The sequence below is a fragment of the Mirounga angustirostris genome, unplaced genomic scaffold (genome assembly GCF_029215605.1).
Source record: "Mirounga angustirostris isolate CCGP_5_RB_7025 unplaced genomic scaffold, mMirAng1.0.hap1 SCAF_6, whole genome shotgun sequence".
Classification (NCBI taxonomy): domain Eukaryota; kingdom Metazoa; phylum Chordata; class Mammalia; order Carnivora; family Phocidae; genus Mirounga; species Mirounga angustirostris.
The window spans coordinates 37,709,733-37,730,692 of NW_026991714.1; the positions used below are offsets into that span (position 1 = coordinate 37,709,733).

A 20,960-nucleotide genomic window follows, 5' to 3' on the forward strand; every position below is an offset into this window, starting at 1 on the left:
ATCCCTTCCTGGTTGTAAAAAGAATATTCCCCCTTGGTTCTTTCCCTCCTCAAGCCTGCATTCTCTCGTCGTCATTCCCCTTATCACACCCATCTTTGTGTTCTATTTACTTGTCAGTTCATTTTGACCTTTCCTGAGCAACCACTCTGGGCCAGACAATTTGTCGGGTTCTGGAGATGAAAAGATAAGTCTCTGCTTTGCAGGTCAAGTGGGAGAAATGGACCCGTACTACCTATGCTACAGGATGGGGGTACCATAGGACTATAGGGCCTGTCTGAGGCCTCGAAGGTAGGAAGGACCAAGGCCAGGTGCTCTGGGAGCTCGGGAGCAAAGGGGGCCACTCAGCCCCGTCTGGGCTTCAGGGATGGTTTCCCGCAGGAGCGGATGCCCGAGTAGAATCCTGAAGAAGGAATCAGTGAACCAGGAGAGGCTGGGTGGGAAGGGCACTGCAGGCAGCAGGAGCACCCGAGGGAAGGCCCGGGACATACAGTGCAGAGAGTACACAGGCAATGACAGACTGTTGGGCTTTCTGAAGCAGAAAGTAGAGACACATACGGCACGAGCCATGGCCAGAACACCAGGCAGGGCCCAGAGCCAAAGTCCTGGACTCTGAGGTAGGGAATTGGCTTTGTCCACAAGTAGCACCACCCAGAGTGTTTAGAATGGCACAGGGTACATGCAGTACTGATAGGCACTCCCCACCCCGCCCCGCCAAGAAGCACAAGAAAAGTGCTTCTCGGTCAAATCAGTTGAATGATGTTGAGTTCAACCAGTGGTTCTTTGCAAAAGGGGACATTGGGCAGTGTGTGCAGATGGTTTTGTTGTCTTCATTCAGGGCGGGGGTGCTACGGGCAGCTCGTGGGTGGAGGCCTGGAATGCCATTCATCATCCTCCAGGGCACAGGACAGCCCCCTATGAAGACCCCTGCCCCACTCAGGGTTTCCACAGCCCACGCACAGGCCCTGCCGGTCACTGATCTCTGCGCTGTTACGGTCTGTTGGCTGGCCCGTCTCCCCACTTGGCTGTACAAAGTCTGGGTGGCTGCCAAGTCAGTATGTGTGGGTGGGAGAAGGGAAAAGATAGACGAGAAGAGGATGTTTGGGCAGGGTTGGGTGGTGGGGGTTGCACTGGGTGGAGTCTGGCTTGTGGGGGATACCCCCGCTGGCAGGGTTACTGGGGGTAATTCTACGGGGTCTTTCCAACCTAGCAGCTCTAACCAACCATAGCTGGGGGTGTGGGAATCAGACCCCGCACTGAGGAGCCGGTCAGATCAGAGTCGGGGATCAACTCTGTGCTAGGCATTAGGGGGGTGCTCGGACGAGCATCCCCCACAGCCAACTTTTTCTTCACTGTTCTATTTTTCTCCATAGCATCTTTTAACCCATTTTTCAGTTTATATGCCTGTCTCTTCTCCTCACTCCCTTCCCCACTTCAGAATGTGGCTCCATACAGCAGGGGCTTTTCGTCTTTATTGTTCACTGCTTTATTTCCAGGGTCTAGAACAGTGCCTGGCACACAGTATGTGCTCAATTAAAGTGTGTGGAAGCACTGAATGTCTGAACGCGCCCCTGCTCTACAGCCTGGAGAGCTAGTCCACCACACACAAGTCCTCCTCCTCTGCACCAGTGAGGATGGGGGCAGTCCTGGGAAGCCTACCTCCTGGACCACGCAGGATTTGTTCACTGTCAACAATGTTAACTCCAAAGCTGCTTTGGGGGAAGACGCAGGAGCTTCACACGCACACCCTGGATAGTCCCTGGAAAATCTGGAATAATGGACTAACACTGACCCGAGGGAGGAGAGAGCAGGCCAGGATGATGCAAAAGGCCAAGCAAGCTGGCAGCCAAATGAAGTTATGGCCAGTTGACAGGACAATGGCATGAACAAAGGCCTCCCTGCCTCCTGGAACTGCTGCCAAGCATGGTGACACACGGGGTTAATCGCATCTGAGGGCACGGCACTGCCCAGGAGCGGCCCGCGGGGCTGGTGGGGCTTTAGTCACTGCCAGCTTGCCTGAAGAAGCCCATTCATCACTGTGCGGGGCCAACATGGTGCACCCCAATTACACACAGGGAGCGAGGACCAAGGTGGGGAGGGCAAGTGCCCGCTGGTCCCCTTGGAAACACATTCAAGAAAATAAAAAGGCATGAGTAGAAGGAGATGTCTGGGTCTAGCCAGGCTTGCCAGGGAATTGTGTGTCTGTGGGGGGCCACTGACTGCCAAGGCTGTGGCCCGTAGGGCTTTGGCTAAGCCGGGCTCATGGGCTCATGGGCTCATGGGCTCATGGCCTGGTCTATAGGCAAAGATTTTAAAAAACCTGGGCTCAAATTCCAGCTAACCATCCAAGCTGGGGTTCCAGGCACTGTCATTTTGAGCTCTGTGGCCTCAGGCAAGTCATCCATAAGAGGTATATGTGGGTGAAGAGAGGGTTTATCTGCTCAGCTCGCCTAACAGGTTTACTGGGAAAATTAAAAAGATAGGGCAAAAGGAAGAGCCTCGGGAACCATACAGCCTGGAGTGAAGGCACGGGAGGGATGCGGCCTGGTCCCCTACCCTGTCCCAGGGCTTTGTGCTTTGGAAACAACAGCCAAGCATGTGAGGGTGGCCTGTAGTCACCCGTGGAAACCAAATGGCTTTCACGGCACACCCATCTCTGAAAAGGAGATGCCTTTTCAGATCTTTGGGCGGTTCTTAGAATCCCACTTCAGGCTCCCTGGTGAGCAAGCTTATGGACACCCACAGACACACAGTTCATTTGGGCTGTTCTGAATGGTTACTTTAGGCGGATAAATTTATAATCAGCTTATAATCCCACGGCATTTTCCACTTTGTAAAACTCATACAAATGTAATCCTTAATTAACACCAGAAGATTGGCATTATTATTATTTTACAAAGCATAATTTTAAAGGATCAGAGAGGTTGGGTGAGTTTCCCAAAGCTGGACTCCCAGAGACAAGCTTTGAGTCCAGGCTCCTGATTGCAGGTTAGATTGGTGCCTGCTGGGTAGACAGAATTGCTTACCCTTCCAGAGTGTCCATTTCTCCTTCTTTTCTAGGGTCTTTGGTTTGGGGCCCACTTTTGTTGTCTGCATTGTTTAACCACCTTTCCTGACAAATCTAAGCAGAACCGTCTTTCAGAAGGGGATGGCCTGGAACACAGAATTCTCCCTGGGAAAGGTGGAGCCTGGGCAGCTTTCTCAGCAGGTGCTGTTCCACTGGGATACTGAGCAAGGCAGGGCACCTTACCTCATGGGCATCACGCTGTCTTGAGGACTGCAGACACGACTCTTCCAACATCTACAGTTGCTGAGAAGGTGGTTACAGTAGATCTCCTAAGTGCGAGATGATGGACACTCTCTCTCTTTAAAATAAGCACAGTGCATGTACTTCCCTGTGGAGAGCTTGTGTCTGGATTCTGAATCCTGAGAATAAAACAGAGGGAAGGGAACTTTAGTTTATACTAAAAATGAATGTGCTCTCTGATTTTTAAATGACACTTCACATATTACCAGCCCACATCTAATTCTTACCATAGCCCTGTGAGAGTAGTTATAACCCTGGGAGGCACTATAATTCCATTTTAAAGACTGGAGACACTGAGGTTTAAAAGGGCATAGATGACTTGTCCAAAGTCACACAGCTGATACATGGTAGTGATGGACCAAACATGTTCTTCTGTCTACATGTTCAAGGCTTTTCACAGATGGCAACATTTCTTTTTACTTTCCATGGGGGAGAAGTTTACTAACAGTAAATTCCAAGGTTGATTAGAGCAAGGCACTTTCTAATGGGGATCCCTTTAAATTCCTTGTAACATTATTACTTTTCTCTAGGAATCATAAAATCAGTCTAATGGCATCTAATCTACCCTTATCACAGACCCATGATCCGATGTCTTAGCAGGTGTTATGTGAGGACAGAGTCATGTATGAAGAGACTCACCAGTTACTGCTTGAGGTTAGGTGCTTGGGCGCTGCCTGAGACTGTCTTTAGAGATTCCAGGCCGGGCCAGTGGTGCGTCAACAAGTACTCACAGAGCAGCACAAGGTTCCTCGCTGGACGCCCACAAATTTGAGAATAAGTGTGTATCATAGTCCCTACCTTCAAGGAGTTTACACTTGATAGGAAGGTGAGATTTGTTACAAATTTTGAATGGCAATGAACAAAACAGAATGGAATGAAGTGCCCATCTGTTTGATACAGAGTCCAAAAAGGCTTCACGAAGGAAGTAGGTCTTGAGTGGGTCTCGAGAATGGGTAGGACTTAGAGGGGGAGGTTTTCCATTCTGGTGGAGGATAAAGTGCCAACAGCAGGTGGAGTGTGAGGGATGCATGGCTCCTAGCACTCTGGCCACAGTGCACACATTCCCCGGGTCCTGGTAGAGCCAGGTTTTAATCTCTGAGTCTTTGTTACCTCTTCTGAAAAGAACTTCTCTCTCTTGCTTCCTTGTCCCCCTCTCTCTCATGCCCCATCTACCTGTTAACACTGGTTAGTTCAACCTCCCTTCCATTAGGAGACCACCCGTGCCCCCCCGCAGGGCTTTGCCTTCCTTTGCACGGCACTGGGCATGTGGCATGATGACAAATTCATAAGTCTGTGACCCTTGAGAACAGGGATTCCTTGCTGTTGGTTTTTGCATGGTCATTTGTTGAATAAACACAAATGAAAGATGGCAATGCAGATTGCATGAACAAATCTGCAAGAAGACTCCTGCTACAGGACCATGTGGGCCAACACCCAGAACCAGTGTGGCCCTGGGCCACTGCATGCACGATGCCTAATAAATCTGAATTAATGTTTCTTTAATGAATGAATGGTTGATGGATTGACTGAGTTATATATACATCATGATGAATATCCATCATCACTATTCAGCTAAAACTTGATTGATGTTTTAGTTTTAACCTTATTTCCTTAAAGTCCATGAAGCTTAAACCAGGGAAGAGTCAAAATGTGCAGGGCAGGTGAGCAATGTCCAGAGGGAAGTGAGACGGTGGGGCTGAGCTGAGGGCTTAGCAACAGCCAGCAGGCGATGGGCAGAGTCTGGAAAGGCAAGAGAGGCGCTAGAGACGCGAGCAGGAGCCAGGGAATTCAACTCTTTCATGAGGACCTGGGGCACAAGTAGACCTTGAAACAGGGTGTGTTATAGGGTTATTATTTTCTTCTTTTTAAAGACAGAGGCCCCTGACTGAAATGGAGAGACTGCACCCGCCAGAGCAAGACTTAGGACCCAAAAGACTGGTGTTAAGGATATTACAGAAGCTTGGGTGTGAGTTGGCTGAGGCTGCACTAGGGGGTTGGCTATGAGGACAGAGAACAGCAGAGGGGTTTGTGAGCGGGAAGGAGTGAGCACGGACAGGACCAGTGGCAGCCTGGCCTGGCAGAGGCCCAGGGGTGCTGGTGATGCGGGTACAGGAAAAGGAGCTGAGAATGATCTGGCTGAGGAAGCCAGGTGGATCCCAGTTAAGATGAATCTGGAATCTAGAGGAAGAGGTACAGTTGGGCTGAGATGGAAGAATGAGTTATTTCCAGAATTTTTCTACACGTAGGCTTTGTTCTGAGTCTAAATTATATGATTTTCAGAGATGTAGCTATATGTGGATACTGATAAATTATGCTTTCTCAATTAACATAATACTTTCCCACATTATTACAGATGCTTCTTAAACATTATTTTTAATAAAGGGCAAACTGGGAATAAATACGCAACCTGTCAGAGAAAGTGAGTCAGACGTGCTAATGGAAGAGGGTTTCCCATGCGACCCAGGCACAAGAGCAGGCCAGCTGGCCCATCCACAGGTCTTCTGGGAGGGCCTGTCCTCAGCCTGGTGAGTGATACAAAGAACTCATGGAGAGCCTGTAGTCATACTCCAGAGGCCCCGGGCGGGGTGGGGGGAGACCACACCAGCTGCGGTGAGGTCTCGGTCACAGGCCCATAGCCTGTGAGAGGTATGAGGGACCCAGAGAGCAGTCTTGGCCTCAGCAGATGGAGGGGGTTGGCCTAGGGGGAGGCTCTGTGACTACGAAGGAGGGTCTGAAGAAAACGTCCCCAACAAGCTGGGAGGAGAAAACGAGACTCTGTCCTTGAGAGTATTTTGCAATCTCAAAAGCTGAAAACAAATACTGTCATTATTACCCACATTCAAAACCATTAATTCAAAACTGATGGAAGTTTTCCTAATATTCATCTATAAAGCCACAGGGGTAGAAAGGAGACTTTTTGCTACACTCCACTTTGCATCTTTTGAATCATTCAGCTGTAATTAAAAAAAAATACATTAAATCTATGCAAACCAATTCTCTCTTGTTCATTGACAGCAGTGATGGAGAAACAAGTCAGATCACTGGGGTTTTTTTACTTGTCCAGAAAGAAATCATAAAAAGAAGGGGGATGATTGCATCTCACAGTGACTTTTTTTTTTTAAATATTTATTTATTTATTTATTTGAGAGAGAGAGAGAGAGAAAGCGCATGAGAGGGGAGAGGGTCAGAGGGAGAAGGAGGCTCCCCGCTGAGCCGGGAGCCCTATGCGGGGCTCTATCCCAGGAATCCAGGATCATGACTTGAGCCGAAGGCAGTCGCTTAACCGACTGAGCCACCCAGGAGCCCTCACAGTGACTTTATTCATTTGAAAGGCATGATGCCCATTCCTAAAATAACACTGAATGATCACATATTAAGAGAAAACGAGCCAGAATAGCTTTAGGGGATAAGGACATAGCATTAATGTATAGGACTTAAATTCCAGTTGGGTTAACCTTCTTGGTGCCTCAGTTTTTACATATGTAGAATGGGTATAGCAAAACCCACCATGAAGAATCATTATGAGACTCAGTTGGGAGAACTTCAGTGAAGGCAGCTAGCACCAATGACCTGAAATTCTATCCATGTCTGTTCACTGAATCTTAGAAATACCAACTTTCCACAATTATTTTTTTATTATATAATATGTTGTCTCTGGAAATAAGCACCCAGGGCTAGGATGGGGTGACCAACTGTAGGCTAGGGTTCAGATTCGCCCATGACTATTCCTATTTTAGTATCAAAAGTCCTGCATCTCATTGCTGCTATGAACATTGGGGTGCATGTGCCCCTTCTTTCCACTACATTTGTATCTTTGGGGTAAATACCCAGTAGTGCAATTGTTGGGTCACACGGTAGCTCTATTTTTAACTTTTTGAGGAACCTCCATACTGTTTTCCAAAGTGGCTGTACCAACTTGCATTCCCACCAACAGTGTAAGAGGGTTTGTTCCCCTTTCTCCACATCCTCTCTAACATTTGTTGTTTCCTGCCTTGTTAATTACCCACCATTTGCATTGACATGGAGGAACTGGAGGGGATTATGCTAAATGAAATAAGTCAAGCAGAGAAAGACAATTATCATATGGTTTCACTTATATGTGGAACATAAGGAATAGCATTAGGAGAAAGAAGGGAAAAATGAAGGGAGGGAAGTCAGAGGAGGAGACAAACCATGAGAGATTATGGACTTGGGGAAACAAACTGAGGGTTTCAGAGGGGAGGGGGTGGGGGGATGGGCTAGCCCGGTGATGGGTATTAAGAAGGGCACGTATTGCGTGGAGCACTAGGTGTTATACGCAAACAGTGAATCATGGAACACTGCATCAAAAACTAATGAAGTACTGTATGGTGACTAACAGAACATAAAAAAAAAAAAATCTTGCATCTCAGAAAATCCCTCAGTCCCAAGCAAACCAAGAGGTTGGCCAACCTAGCAATAATGGTCACCAATGATGCCATCAAGAACCAAGTTACTTTGTTTTTTTTTCAGTTGGCTTTTCTGACCGTTGCTTATTGCGTCATGATTGCAAGATGGCTAATGCACTTCCAGCCATCATGTCTGCATTCCAGGTAGGAAGGAAAGGGAATGGCAAAAGGATCAAAGGCTTTCTCTTAGAGAGGTTTGCTTCTTATTCTGGAAAGAAAGATTTTCTTGAAGATTTGCACTTACACTTCACTGGCTAGAACTGTTTCACATGGCCACCTCCAGCTGTAAGAGTAGCTGGGAAAACCGAGGACAGTTGACCTTAGAACAATGTGGGGATCAGGGGCACCAACTCCCTGAGCAGTGGAAAATCCATGCATAACTTTTGACACCCTAAAAACTTACCTACTAATAGCCTACTGTTGACCAGAAGGTTTACCCTGAACATAAACAGTCAATCAAGACATATTTTACATGTTATACGTATTACATACTGTATTCTTACAATAAAGTAAGCTAGAGAAAAGAAAATGTTATTAAGAAAATCATAAGGAAGAGAAAATACGCTTAGTGTACTGTAAAAATTGCACGCAGAAGTAGACCCATGCAATTCAAAGCCATGTTGTTCAAGGATCAACTGTATTTTGTTTCCAACCCCAAAATAGAGGCAGCCAGGAGAGAAAGTGATGAAAGCCTCTGGGTGGTCAATCCACAGTGTCTGCTACGGCCCCTCCCTCTTTATTCCCCCCAGCCAATGCTGAGCACCTGCTATGTGACAGGCAGTGTGCTAGGATCTGCGAAGGGCAGAAAGATGAGTACCGTACAACCCTCACGCCAAGTAAGCTCACGGTCTGGTACAGTCTGCCTGACATAAGGCAGAGGGGATAATGTCAGAAGGCAGCCAGGAGAGAGTGGGAAGCGTGCTGGCAAATCCTGCCCAAGATGCAGGCAGGAATGACAGGGTTGGTGGATTAGCCAGGCAACAACGAACGTGATGCATCTTCCAAGCACGGATAAACCCAAAGATGTGAGGGCAGCCCTTGGCAACAAGAAAGCTCCAGGAAGAAGAGCCAGTGGGTGTGAGAAGAAGGAATGTGTGTGTAGGGTAAGTACCTCTTATCTCTGAAAATGACCTGGCCTTGGGGGCCTTTGGTTGTTGCTACGGCTTTAGGGAGCCATTTGGAAAACAGGGTGTGCACAGGTCGGAGTGACCTTGAAGTACACCCACCAAAGAGCTGTAAGAACTCCTCATGGAGACAAGTCACCTCGAGTAAACGAGATTCCAAACCCACCCTTGAGAAAGCCAAACCCATATCGTCTGTCTGCGGATCCTGTTGGGCACCCGAGCCCTCACCTTACCCGTTTCCTAGCCTTTTGGTTTCTGAAGCCAGCCCCCTCCTCTCCTGCAGCCTCCGCTCCCGCAGCTCAGTTGTTGGGTCCACCTCCAGGCCGGCCTGGCCAGCCCCCGAGCCAGGCAGTGCAGAGGCCGTGGCCCCAGTTGCCCACGAGTGCCAGTGCTTGGTGCCAGCAAACTGCCCACGTTTCTAGGCGAGTGGCAGCACGTCCCACTTCCCCTGGGTGGTGCTGGCCACGGCAGCAGATCCATACCTGTCCCTCACAAGCCTTACATTACCCCATGGAGGCAGCAGACAACCCCACAAGGCGGGGACACGTATCCCCAGGTAGCTCGGGAGGAAATAAGGTGCGGGGAAGTTACGTAAACTGCCCCTAGATGACCCAGCTGCTTAGTGGAAGAGGTGGGACTTCAACCTGGGTTGGATTCTAAGGCCTCCGCTTTTCCCGCTGTTGTGCACCATTTCTCTGTACACAGCTGAGCTCTCTTTCCTTAGTCCCCCTGCCTGCAAGCTTGCCTTCGCCTACACCCCTGGCCCTGATGGCATCCTCTGGGGGAGCGTCTTGATCGCGGGAGCCTGTGATGAAGCTTCATTGATCACTCCACCCAACAAATATTTATTGAGGACCCCCTGTTGGCCAGGCACCGTGCTGGGCTGCTATGTTATTTTCTGCTGCCTCAATTTGCCCACAGCAGGGCCCGCGGACCCCCAAGGACCATCGGATGCTGGCGCTTGCTCTGTCCTCGGGGCGCCCAGGCGGACTGCCTGTGGCCAGCTCCAGCCAGCCCAGCGCCACGGCTGGGCCCCTCTTCACCTCCCCCCACCCCCGGGCATCAACGGTCCACTCCGGCTTTGCGTCTTGCCCTCTGCGCCAGACCCATTTGCTGCCTGGGCCTGGCGTGGCTACTTCCGAGGCTGTCCCAGCAACGGCAATGCCACTAGCCACTGCTGTCATCCCTCCGGGGTTCCCAGGACGGGAAGCGGGGGAACGGCCCCCAGGTCCATCTGATTGTTGACAAACAATACGGTGAAAGTGGACATTACAAGAGAACATATTTGGTGGGGTGGGGGGGATGAGCTGCCCATAGTCACTCTCTCCTCACTGAATGGAGGGTCCTAGAAGGGCGCCATGGAGGCACAAGAAACGGAAACTTGGGGGGGAGGGGTGAAAGGGGTAAAGTTTACTCAATGTAACTGCATTTTTTTTTTCTATTTGTAAAAGTAATACATGGTCATTGTGGAAAATTGGAAAGTACTAAAAAGCATAAAGAAAAAAGAAAGTTAAAAAAAATTGGCAATTACTAAAAGTATAAAGAAATAACTAAAATACACTGTGTGATTCCATTACCCAGAGATAACTACAGTTAACATTTTGTGTGTTTACCTCCAGGTTTTTGTCTGTGCACACATGCGGATTTGTTCTGTACATACTATTCTGTAGCAATATTGTATCACTTCACACTATATTGATACCCCACCTGAGCAAGTGTTTCGGGAAGAGGTCCTTTTCAGCGGCCCCACAGGATTCCATCGCATGTGCGCGCCATAATTTCTCTGGCCTGTGTCCTCTCCATCCCTGTTTTGTCCTAAATAAATAATGCTGAGATGAACCCCCTTTTTTTTTTAAAAGATTTATTTATTCATTTGAGAGAGCGAGAATGAGAGAGAGTACATGAGAGGGGGCAGGGTCAGAGGGAGAAGCAGGCTCCTCGCCGAGCAGGGAGCCCGATGCGGGACTCGACCCCGGGACTCCAGGATCATGACCTGAGCCGAAGGCAGTTGCTTAACCAACTGAGCCACCCAGGCGCCCGAGATGAACCCCTTTGAACCAAAGTATTTGTGCACACATCTGATTTTTCCCTTGGGCTGAACTCTGAGGGACATGGCATGACAAACCACTTTGGCATGATCTGTCTCTCTGCCCAGAAAGGAAGGATGGATGGGGATGGCAAGCGTCACCACCAGGCTTTCTGAGCAGGAAATTTAGGGATACCCAAAGGGGGACATGCCGAAGCAGGGGATGCCCCAAAGCTTCACTTTTCCTACGGATTTTCTTTGAAGGACGCTTGCTTTACTACTCAGAACTCTTCAGCTTAGAAATCTGAGGAACCAGCTCAAGAAACGGAGACAAGAATGTCAGGCAGGAACCTAGCCAGTCCTCAGAGAGGGCCTGGGAAAGAGGAATACCAAATTTCCTCTCCTCTCCCTCTCCTCTCCTCATCACTTCTCATGGACCAGTGTGTCTCCAACTTGAGAGTGCATCAGAATCACCTACAGGCTCATTAAAACACCAAGTGCTGGGTTTCTGACTGAGCACGTCTGAGGCAGGACCGAGACTCTGCATTTCTTTCTTTCTTTTTTTTTTTTTAAGATTTTATTTATTTATTTGAGAGAGAGAATGAGATAGAGAGCATGAGAGGGGGGAGGGTCAGAGGCAGAGGGAGAAGAAGACTCCCCGCTGAGCAGGGAGCCCGATGTGGGACTCGATCCCGGGACTCCAGGATCATGACCTGAGCCGAAGGCAGTCGCTTAACCAACTGAGCCACCCAGGCGCCCGAGACTCTGCATTTCTAATACATTCCCAGGTGACGCTGACGCTGCTGATCCAAGGACCACGCTGGGAGAACCAATGCTAGAGTACAACATGGCTGCTGGTGCAGGGCAGACACCTTCCAAGACAGCTACCACACCCTGGTTTCTGAGTGAATCCCACCCTCTCACCGTGATCCTGCCTCATGGCACCAAAGCCAGGATGTTACCACGTTCCATCAGGAAAAGACCTCCCTCCCAAGAGGATTAGGCCCAAGAGGGGGCCTGAGGTCGCTAAGGCCTTTTTCTGAGAAATGACTCCGTCCGCGTTCAGGAGGTTCTCTCTCTCACAGTCTAACTTGCTTTCCTCTGGCCTGACATCTGGATGCTGAGCACTGGGTAAGGAGCATCTCCCTGTCTCAGACCACGGGCTCCAAAGCGCTCCTCCGGTCCGGGTAGCCATGAAGCAGGGCTTGCTGGGGAAGTCTGGGCAACCCTCCACAGGATAGGGCCACAAGTAAGGAAGGGCCCTTCCCCGGGTCTTGGGTCGCTTCAAGCCAAGAGGCAGCCAACGGTGGGGAGCTTACCATCCACCGAGAAGCCATAGAGGAGCTCTGGTGAAAACAATATGACATGGTGAGAGGTCTTGTAAGATTATAAAAGAAGAACCAACACGTACTGAGCTCCTACTTAATGCCAGGCACCGAGGACCTTACGTTGATCGCCTGATTTAATCTTCCCTACAAACTTACGAGTGCAGAGCTGGGATAATATGTATTATCATCCACATGGAACAGATGAAGAAATTAAGGCACAAAGGCTAGGGTGCTTGCTCAAGCCCACTCAAGCTCTTAACGACCACTCTGCAGCTACTCCTGGGAGAAGCTAGAAAACTAAAAAAGGGCAGAGGGGAGGAAACAAACGCACATTTTCCTTAGTTCAACCATTCTATTAACACTCTGAGGAGGGGAGAACTATCGCCGTTTTATAGGCAAGGAAACTGAGACGTAGTGAAGAAGCTTCCCAAGGTCACACGGCTGGTGAGAGCCGCCCCAGTTGTGGAGCCCAGGCCTGTGAGCCCCCAAAGCCCATCTGCCCCCACATCTACCAGTACACTTCTCAGGAGACGTTCCTTGCCACGGGGGAAACGGGCAGTCTTCAGCGTAGGTGGCACTGGTCAGCTGTTTGTTCAGTGGACAGCGACAGCAGGGCTACAAGCCTGCGATGAACAAACACTTGGGGCGTGAAAATGCATGCCCATATGTCAACAAAGGAAGGGCACATAATGACATATTCTTGAATAGACTTCTAACTGGACAGTTAAAAAAACCACATCTGAATATTGTGACAAGCAAAAGGGATTACAAAATTAGTACACATTAAAAACTCAGGATATAAAACTATTTACTATTACTATTTAAGATTCCAATTTATCATATATATATGTATCATATATATATATCATATATATATCTCATATATATATATGCACCACATATATATCTATAACAGCCTGGAAGAAAATACACTATTTAGGGCGCCTGGGTGGCTCAGATGGTTAAGCGTCTGCCTTCGGCTCAGGTCATGATCCCAGGGTCCTGGGATCGAGTCCCACATCGGGCTCCCTGCTCCTTGGGAGCCTGCTTCTCTCTCTCTCTCTCTGTCTCTCATGAATAAATAAATAAAATCTTAAAAAAAAAAAAACACTATCTAGTTAAGTGGACTTCCCAGGACAGTAGGCTTATGAACGACTTTTATTTTCTTTTTTATTTTCTTTCTGTATTTCCCAAACACAACAATCTTGCATTACTTTTACAGCCACCAAAAGAAATCCAGTTTGTTTACAAAGATGCAAGTGCAGAGCTTCTTTCCTGACACCATCTATCAGAGAGAAGATGAAGTCCCTCCTCCTGTCCTGACTCTCTTCTTTTCCTGCCTTCCAGCTTCACAAGTTGGTTTTCCAAGACTTTTCATTTGTGAGTTGTTGTTTACTTTACCTGTTGAAAAATAATTTTTGTGGGGGTGGGAGAGATGGCGTTCAATGGTTCCAGAGGGTCTGCTCTGACGCCCTCAGGGAGGGCTCTAGTTTAGCAGTTTAACCATGCCTGGAACACACATGGGAGTCCTGGTCTCCTCCGAGTTTCCGCCCCCCGGCCAGGTGGATGTGGGCTTTCCCCTGAAGTCCTCAGCAGACTTCTGAGCACATAACCCTTGAGGCTCACTTTGCTCTCTCTACCTCTCTCTGCACTTAAATGATTGCCTCTTTAGAAAGCAAACCCTCAAACACAAGTTGAAGTTCCTACGATCTTTAAAAGCTTTAAAAAAATCAAACCAATCTGAAACTTGGTGATTTATAATGATAAAGTTGACTCCATTTTTTAATTTTTTATGATTACCCTCTCATAAATTTCCATTTGTATCTGGAGGATTTTGACACAGATGCTAAAGTATATAAAAATAATTCTGGAGCTACATAAAAAGAAATCAGATACAAAGAATGGCCACTAAAGATTGAAACAAAAAACTAGCTTCAATTTAAAAACTAGTCCTTAAGTTGACTTAAAAAAATAATTCAAAAATCCCCCCCGCCCTCCCCGTACCTAGATTTGAAATGGACCTTTCCTCCTCCACCCTGTGTAATATTTTTAAAAGTCTTGGGCTCCATTTTCAAACTAAGTTCTGTATTTTTTAAGGGTGACACATGTCAAGTAACCAGAAACTGGCCTTGGCTTGGAAACCCTCCCAGTTCTTGTAAACATGCCATCACTAGTTCCTTTCAGGATGATGAATCCTATTGATTGGCTCAGATCTGCTTGTGACCCGGCAGCGTTATTAGACATTGGCTATAAAGCATCTCCTTATGAATTTTTCATTGGCTTGAGTGTCTGGAGAGCTGGGCAGCTGCCTCCCCGAGTGTTCACTCTCCTTCCTCGCCCTCCCTCCTCCTCTCTGTGTCTCAGGGCTGATGATGCCACTCTGCAGGGCCACGTTATTGGATCAGAGTGATTAGCTTTACAGTCTGATTTTCTGAGTCGAATCCAATTTCTTTTTCAGGTGCAGCGGGCTTACGAGTAGTCATGTGCTTTTTGTTTTGCGATGGCATCACAGGATTACTAGCAGATGCAGTAAACTGATGTCATTTCCCATTAACCGTATTCCCCATGATACTAAGACAATGTGTCACTTTGCAGTTGCATTCCCGAGCATTCTTCAGGAGAAAGAGTGCTTCCAGCAGCTCAAGTAAAGGCTGACAAGGAGGCAAACTCTTGAGAAGCACTGTGTCAGGCACTTCCAAAAATACCTTAGCTCACGATTCTAACAACCCCAAGAGAGGAGGAACATTATTCCCCCTTTTACGCTGGTAGAAAGTGAGTGTCTGGGAAATTCGGTAGTCTCTCATAATTCATCTTGTGGATTTATCGAGCTCACACTGAAGTGGGTGGGAGGATGAAACCCCAAGACTCCAGACTTGATCAGGTGGCCAAAGCTAATCCAAGAGTCATCTTCTTTTGAGAGAACAGGGAAATCTTCACTCTGAGCAAACCTGTGTCCTGCTACACCTGCCGCGCCCCCCAACCCTGCTCCGGGTATTATATTCTAGATCTGGACTCCATGAAAAATTCAAGTTCTCATGTCTAGAAATAGAGTTTGTTCCTATTAATGTCTGTATCCAGGTAAAATTGAGTTAAAGTAAACTTCAAGCGCCAGTTTAGGGGAGAAAATAACACAAGGTCAGTAGGGTCAGCAGTGGTTGGAGAAGGGTAGAGGGCTGAAGGATTAACTGTGAGTGTGGATGAGCCTTCTCAGATCTCATGTGCATGGCCCTCTCTCTGGTCCTGCTTCCTTTGCAAACACAGAGGCCCTTTGAGAAGCCTTTAACACAAGGTGAGTGAGCACTCTGAGTCCCTATTCTAACTCAAGGATAGCCATTCTGGAATATCACACGTGAAAGAGGAGATTTTTCTCTGTCCTCTAAATTACTGCCTAGATCCGCAGTCCTCACTCCCAGTGGACATCATCTCTGCTTCCTGATGTTTTATCCTGAGGAAAGAGCTCTTGGTAGAACACCATAAAGTCACTTCCTTACCACCACACTCTCCTAAAGCTTTGGAGGTTCTCATTTCCTGTCAGCGATCCTGTCAGGATCACCTTTGTAATCTCATTCCCCCCTAAGACCTCCACATCCACTGTGGTCAGGAGGGCATTTCACTGGCCCACAGGAAGGCAGCCCTCATACTTGTGTTGTCTTCAGGTGTGTCCCACAGGCTGGAAGTTGCCTTCTCTTCCCCACTCTAACTAAAGTCAACCTTCAAATTCAACTTAGAAAGGCCCCTCCTGCTGTTTCAGTCCCTCATCATTCCAGCTTTGAAGCCATCAGTAGCCTCATCCCACCATTAAGCAGAGACCACAGTCAACCCCCAGATCATCCTTTAACGCGATCCCAGTGCCTAGCACGGAAGAGGGGTCCGTGATGTCAGTGACCCAGGTTAATTACTCTGGGTGGGCTCATTGTGTGGCTCCTTCCTGGTTCATATGTAGTTTCTTCTGACATGCTGTTTCTTGCTTTTCCCTTGTATTTACACATCTTTATCTTCTTGCACAGAATCCAGTCCATGCTGCTACTCTAGGAGGTCATCAGCAACTACCTGTTGACTGGCCATTGACAATGGAATATTTGATGGGATGCTATGTAACAGATAGACATGAAACTGGACTGGTGTGTAGTTTGAAAATTGGGGGCAAGTTAACCACTTAATGGTGGAGCATCTACAAAGAAACCAGTCAAACACCTCTGTCTTTTCCCTGTCCTCTATCCTGTTCCCAGCAAATTTCTTAAGACAGGAATCTGTATCTATTCCCTTCATCTCATACCTTGTCCATTTAATCTGATTTATTTCCCACACTCCCTCCACACAGATGCACACTCTCTGAAATGCTCTAACATCCAGATAGAATAGCTTTTCTTGAATCCTATCCTCACTAACCTTCCCAATGAATTTGACATTGCTGTTAACTATCTTCTTGAAAAATCTCCTTCCCTCATCTTTGGAGTGATTGGAATACAGTTTGCCTCCCATCTCTGACTAACTTCATTTTTGTCTCCTTTGTTGGCTCCTCTCATGCCTCACTTAAAACATGGTGTGTCCTAAGATGTGTCCTCAACTGAATGTCTCTTTCTTGTCCATACCTCCTTACTGGTGATCTCAACTACTCCTACTTTTTCAGTTAACACCTCTGTGCAGATGCTCCCAGATCTTTACCCCCCAATGTATCTACAGAGTTCTTTCATATTTCACCTGTCTGCTGGGCCACATTGTCTAGATAATCCTTCTAGTCTTTCAAAAGCTGCCGTTTAAAAGTGAACGAATCAACTTCTCTTCAAACTGGCCCCTCCTAACTTCCCTATTAATACTTGTGAAAGAAAACATGCCACTGACATTGAAATACATCCAAAACTGAATAATCGTCCACTCCTTCATTTCTCTCAATCCCACATCTAATGAGATGACATTCACTGAGGTGACATTAACTGAATGCCTACCAATGCCAGACTCTGGGGATATAGTGTGGAAAAAATAAAGGGGGGTGAGGGGAGAGGGAGATCTTATCCCAAAGAACTTATTATAAGGGAAGGACAAAAAATTATTCCTTCATTTAATGAAAGTTTCTTGAATAACTACTAAAAGCTAGGCACTGTTCTGGGTACGAAGTCCTTCAATCCCACCTCTGCAGTGTCTCTCAAGTCTACTTCAGTTGAGTTTAGAGAATAATCATTAGAGCTTCCAGATCAATGTTTTTTAAATGGGAAGAATGGGCTTGTTGTCTTAGGAATTTATTTTTTCTACTAGTAATTATCGTGTTAGCTGTTGGCTTAAAATAGATACTTTTAAGAAGTATTTGTTTATCCCAAATCATTATGTCTAACTTTTCTTTTATTTTTATATTAAAATTTGTTTCCTTATCTTCCAAAGTTGACTAACAGACCCTCCATCCTCTGTCTCTTTTGTGCTTCAACTCAGCCCAGATGCCACCATCAGACAGATATTTCTGCAACAGAGCTCTAATTGCTCCCTTGCTTTGAAATGTTTGAAGGCTCAGCAAATATAATCTCAATTCTGCAGTCAGGAACTCAAGACCCCCACCCTCCCTCTAATCTTTCCTTCTGGTCTTACCACCCAGTTCCCTTTCATGAATACCTGTCTTTCATCCAGATAGGATTACTCAGTGTTTACAAACATATCCCACGCTTTCTTATCTTACCCAAAGTTGTGCCCTTCAAGTGGAATGCCATCTGGTCCACCACTATTCTCTCAAATTCTTCTCTTATTTTTTTTTAAGATTTTTTTAAAGATTTTATTTATTTTAGAGAAAGAGGAGAGAGTGAGCATGAGTGGGGGGAAGGGCAGAGGGAGAGGGAGAGAGAGAATCTCAAGCAGACTCCATGCTGAGTGGAGAGCACGACTTGGGGCTTGATCTCATGACCCTGAGATCATGACCTGAGCCAAAATCAAGAGTCAGAAGCTTAACTGAGCCACCCAAGTGCCCCAAGATTGATTTATTTATTTGAGAGAGAGCGTGCGCGCACACAGGCACGCATGGAGGGGGGAAGGGGCCGAGGGAGAGTCTTAAGTAGACTCCTTGCTAAGCACAGAGCCCAATGCAGAGCTCAATCCCATGACCTTGAGATCACGACCTGAGCCGAAACCAAGAGTCGGAGGCTTACTTGACTGAGCCACCCAGGCGCCCCTCAATTTCTTCTCTTCTCTTTCAAGTTACAGCTCACTTGCTTTATCATTATAAAGATGTGTGCCTTATTCTCCCTAACAGCTTGCAAAGACATTGAGGACTGAGTTCTAATCACATTTATGATAAGTCTACCCATTGCCCCACATACAACTTGTAAAGGGGCTTTCTCATTCTGGATATGGATGCTGAATAAGTATTTACTAAATAAATGTTACCAGAAACGATTTTCTAATGGTTTCATATTTGTACATTATTTCTTTCCACCATGATTATAGAGCCTTCAAGAGCCGGGACCATGTTTCCTCCTTTTCCTTCATTTTCTACATGCTCTTGTACAGAACTACACATATACTACAAGTATAAATGTTAGCAGAATGAACAAGTGATAAGTTATGCATTTTCATAGAAAAACAGTATTATGTTAAAATCCGTAGTCTTATTCTACAATCTAAGATTAATACCATGTTTGGACACTAGGGAAAGAAAAACAAAACTAGGGAAAGAAAAACAAAACTGTAGCTGGTATATTAACAACCATAACATTCTTTAGCTTTTTTTTTTTTTAAGACTTTATTTATTTGAGAGAGAGAGAGCCAGCGAGAGCCTATGCACATACAAGCGGGAGTGGGGGAGGGCGGTGGAGCAGAGGGAGAGGGAGGGAGAGAATCTAAAGCAGACTCCCTGCTGAGCACAGAGCTGGATGCAGCGCTTGATTTCATGACCTTGAGATCATGATCTGAGCTGAAATCAAGAGTTGGACTTAATTGACTGAGCCACCCAGGTGCCCCTAGCTATTTTTTTCTTTATGCTTCCTAAAGAACTATTGCTTCTCTGTAACAAAATCTATCACTTTTTATGTGCTTATTTTCTAACTCCACTGAACTTCACTAGTAGTTCTTTAAAAAAATTATCTTAAGTTTTCTTGGTAGATAATCAGTATTTGTAAAGGTAATTTTGTCTCTAAAATAGTTATATCATTTTTTTCTTTTTCTTGTCTTATTGCATTAGTCAGAATTTCCAGATCAGTATTTTTAAAGTGGAAAGAATAGGCCTCTTCCTTTTAGTGTTTTTTTTTTTTTTCCTACGAAAAATGATCATGTTAGCTGTTGGTTTAAATTAGATATTTGTTTTAAGAAGTACTGGGTATCCTAAATCACTGTACCTAAACTTTCCTTTTTATATTAAAATTTTATTTGTGCTCTTATCTAATTGCTCTTTTAGACTGAGCTATATAACTTAAGTGAAGAGGAGATTTGGCAACTGTTCAGTGATATGATCAATTATAGACAGTGAAGCCAGATAACTTACATCATGAGTCATTTAGCCAACTTTATTGATAAAATAATCAAGAGAATTAATGAATATGGATTAGCCTTTGTACCATTTAGATGTGAACTTTCTGGGATAAAGTTGACAAAATATGAAAATGCTAGTGAATTCTTTCATCCTTTCACTCATCCATTCAACAAACATTTATTGAGTTCTGTTGTGTGCCAGACATTATTCTAGTGCTGGGCTATAGGAACAAACAAGACAAAGTCCCTGTTTTCATAGGGCTCTCATACTAGAGAAGGCAACGATAAATTAACAAATAAGTGAGCAAGATATTTTCAATATTCACAAGTGCTATAAAGATAAGTATTAGGGAGGGACTGATAGGATGGGTTACTCCAGCCAAGGTGGTCAGAGAAGGCTTCTCCAAGAAATGATATTTGAACAGAAACCTAAGTGACAAGAAACAGCCAGCTATGTCAAGATGATAGGGAGACAACTGTAGGCAGAAGAAATAGCAAACGCAAAGGCCCTAGAGTGAGAATGATCTTGGCATTTTGCAAGAACAGTGAGAAGGCTGAGAAGCAGCTCTTGGAAGGAGAACAATAGGATATGGGTTTGGGAGTGGTAGGAGGACCAGATGATGGTGAAAAATTTAGGTTACATGTACTCACAGAAATCATTTTTAAGGGTAAGGATAATAATACATTTGCTAAGATGAAATATTTATACTTAGAATATTTACAAAGCAAATTATAAACATTTATAGAATTAACTCAAATCTTAAACAGGAAATAAACCTAGATAAGGCAAACAAACTTTCTCCTACATTCTCTACATTCCACCCCACATCAACATTCTCATTTACTTGTGTTTTGTCACCTTGAACGGCAACAAAGATCTTAGGACGACAGCATGCATTCCTGGGAGCAAAATTTTCTTACGCAATAGATTGTGAGCCACTATCTTATTGCTGGTTTAAGTGATTCAGAGAGATAGATCATCCTGACCAATTAGCCCTGGGCTTTACAAAGCTGAGGAGTCACATTATCTCTACTAGCTGCAACCCTCGTGGTAAGTTAAACAAAACCACATGACTTAGTTCCTTTCTTTGTACTCTTATTTGGAGGGAAGAACCAGCAAACGAAACACTTTCGGTCCCTACTAAAATTATCCAAAAATAAAGTATGTAACAAACGGGTCTGAGTGACTCAGGGTGGTCACTCGCCATGTGTCTTGATTTAGACTCTGGGGCTATTTTTGATTTGTCATCACTGGCTGGCTGTTTGGTCTCAGACCAGGCCCAGCACACTGGTCAAAGCAGTGCT

General features: G+C 46.0%; 1 long non-coding RNA gene across 7 annotated transcripts in view; it reads right to left on the reverse strand.

The window, feature by feature from the left end:
• LOC123846109 (uncharacterized) overlaps positions 1–20,960 on the reverse strand; it is a 119,209-nt gene that overhangs the window by 73,492 nt on the left and 24,757 nt on the right. For all 7 annotated transcript variants that reach the window (XR_006791189.3, XR_006791191.3, XR_008506273.2 and 4 more), the window contains one exon: positions 3,248–3,423. This is a non-coding gene — a long non-coding RNA (uncharacterized LOC123846109). The remainder of the gene's footprint in view (positions 1–3,247; positions 3,424–20,960) is intronic.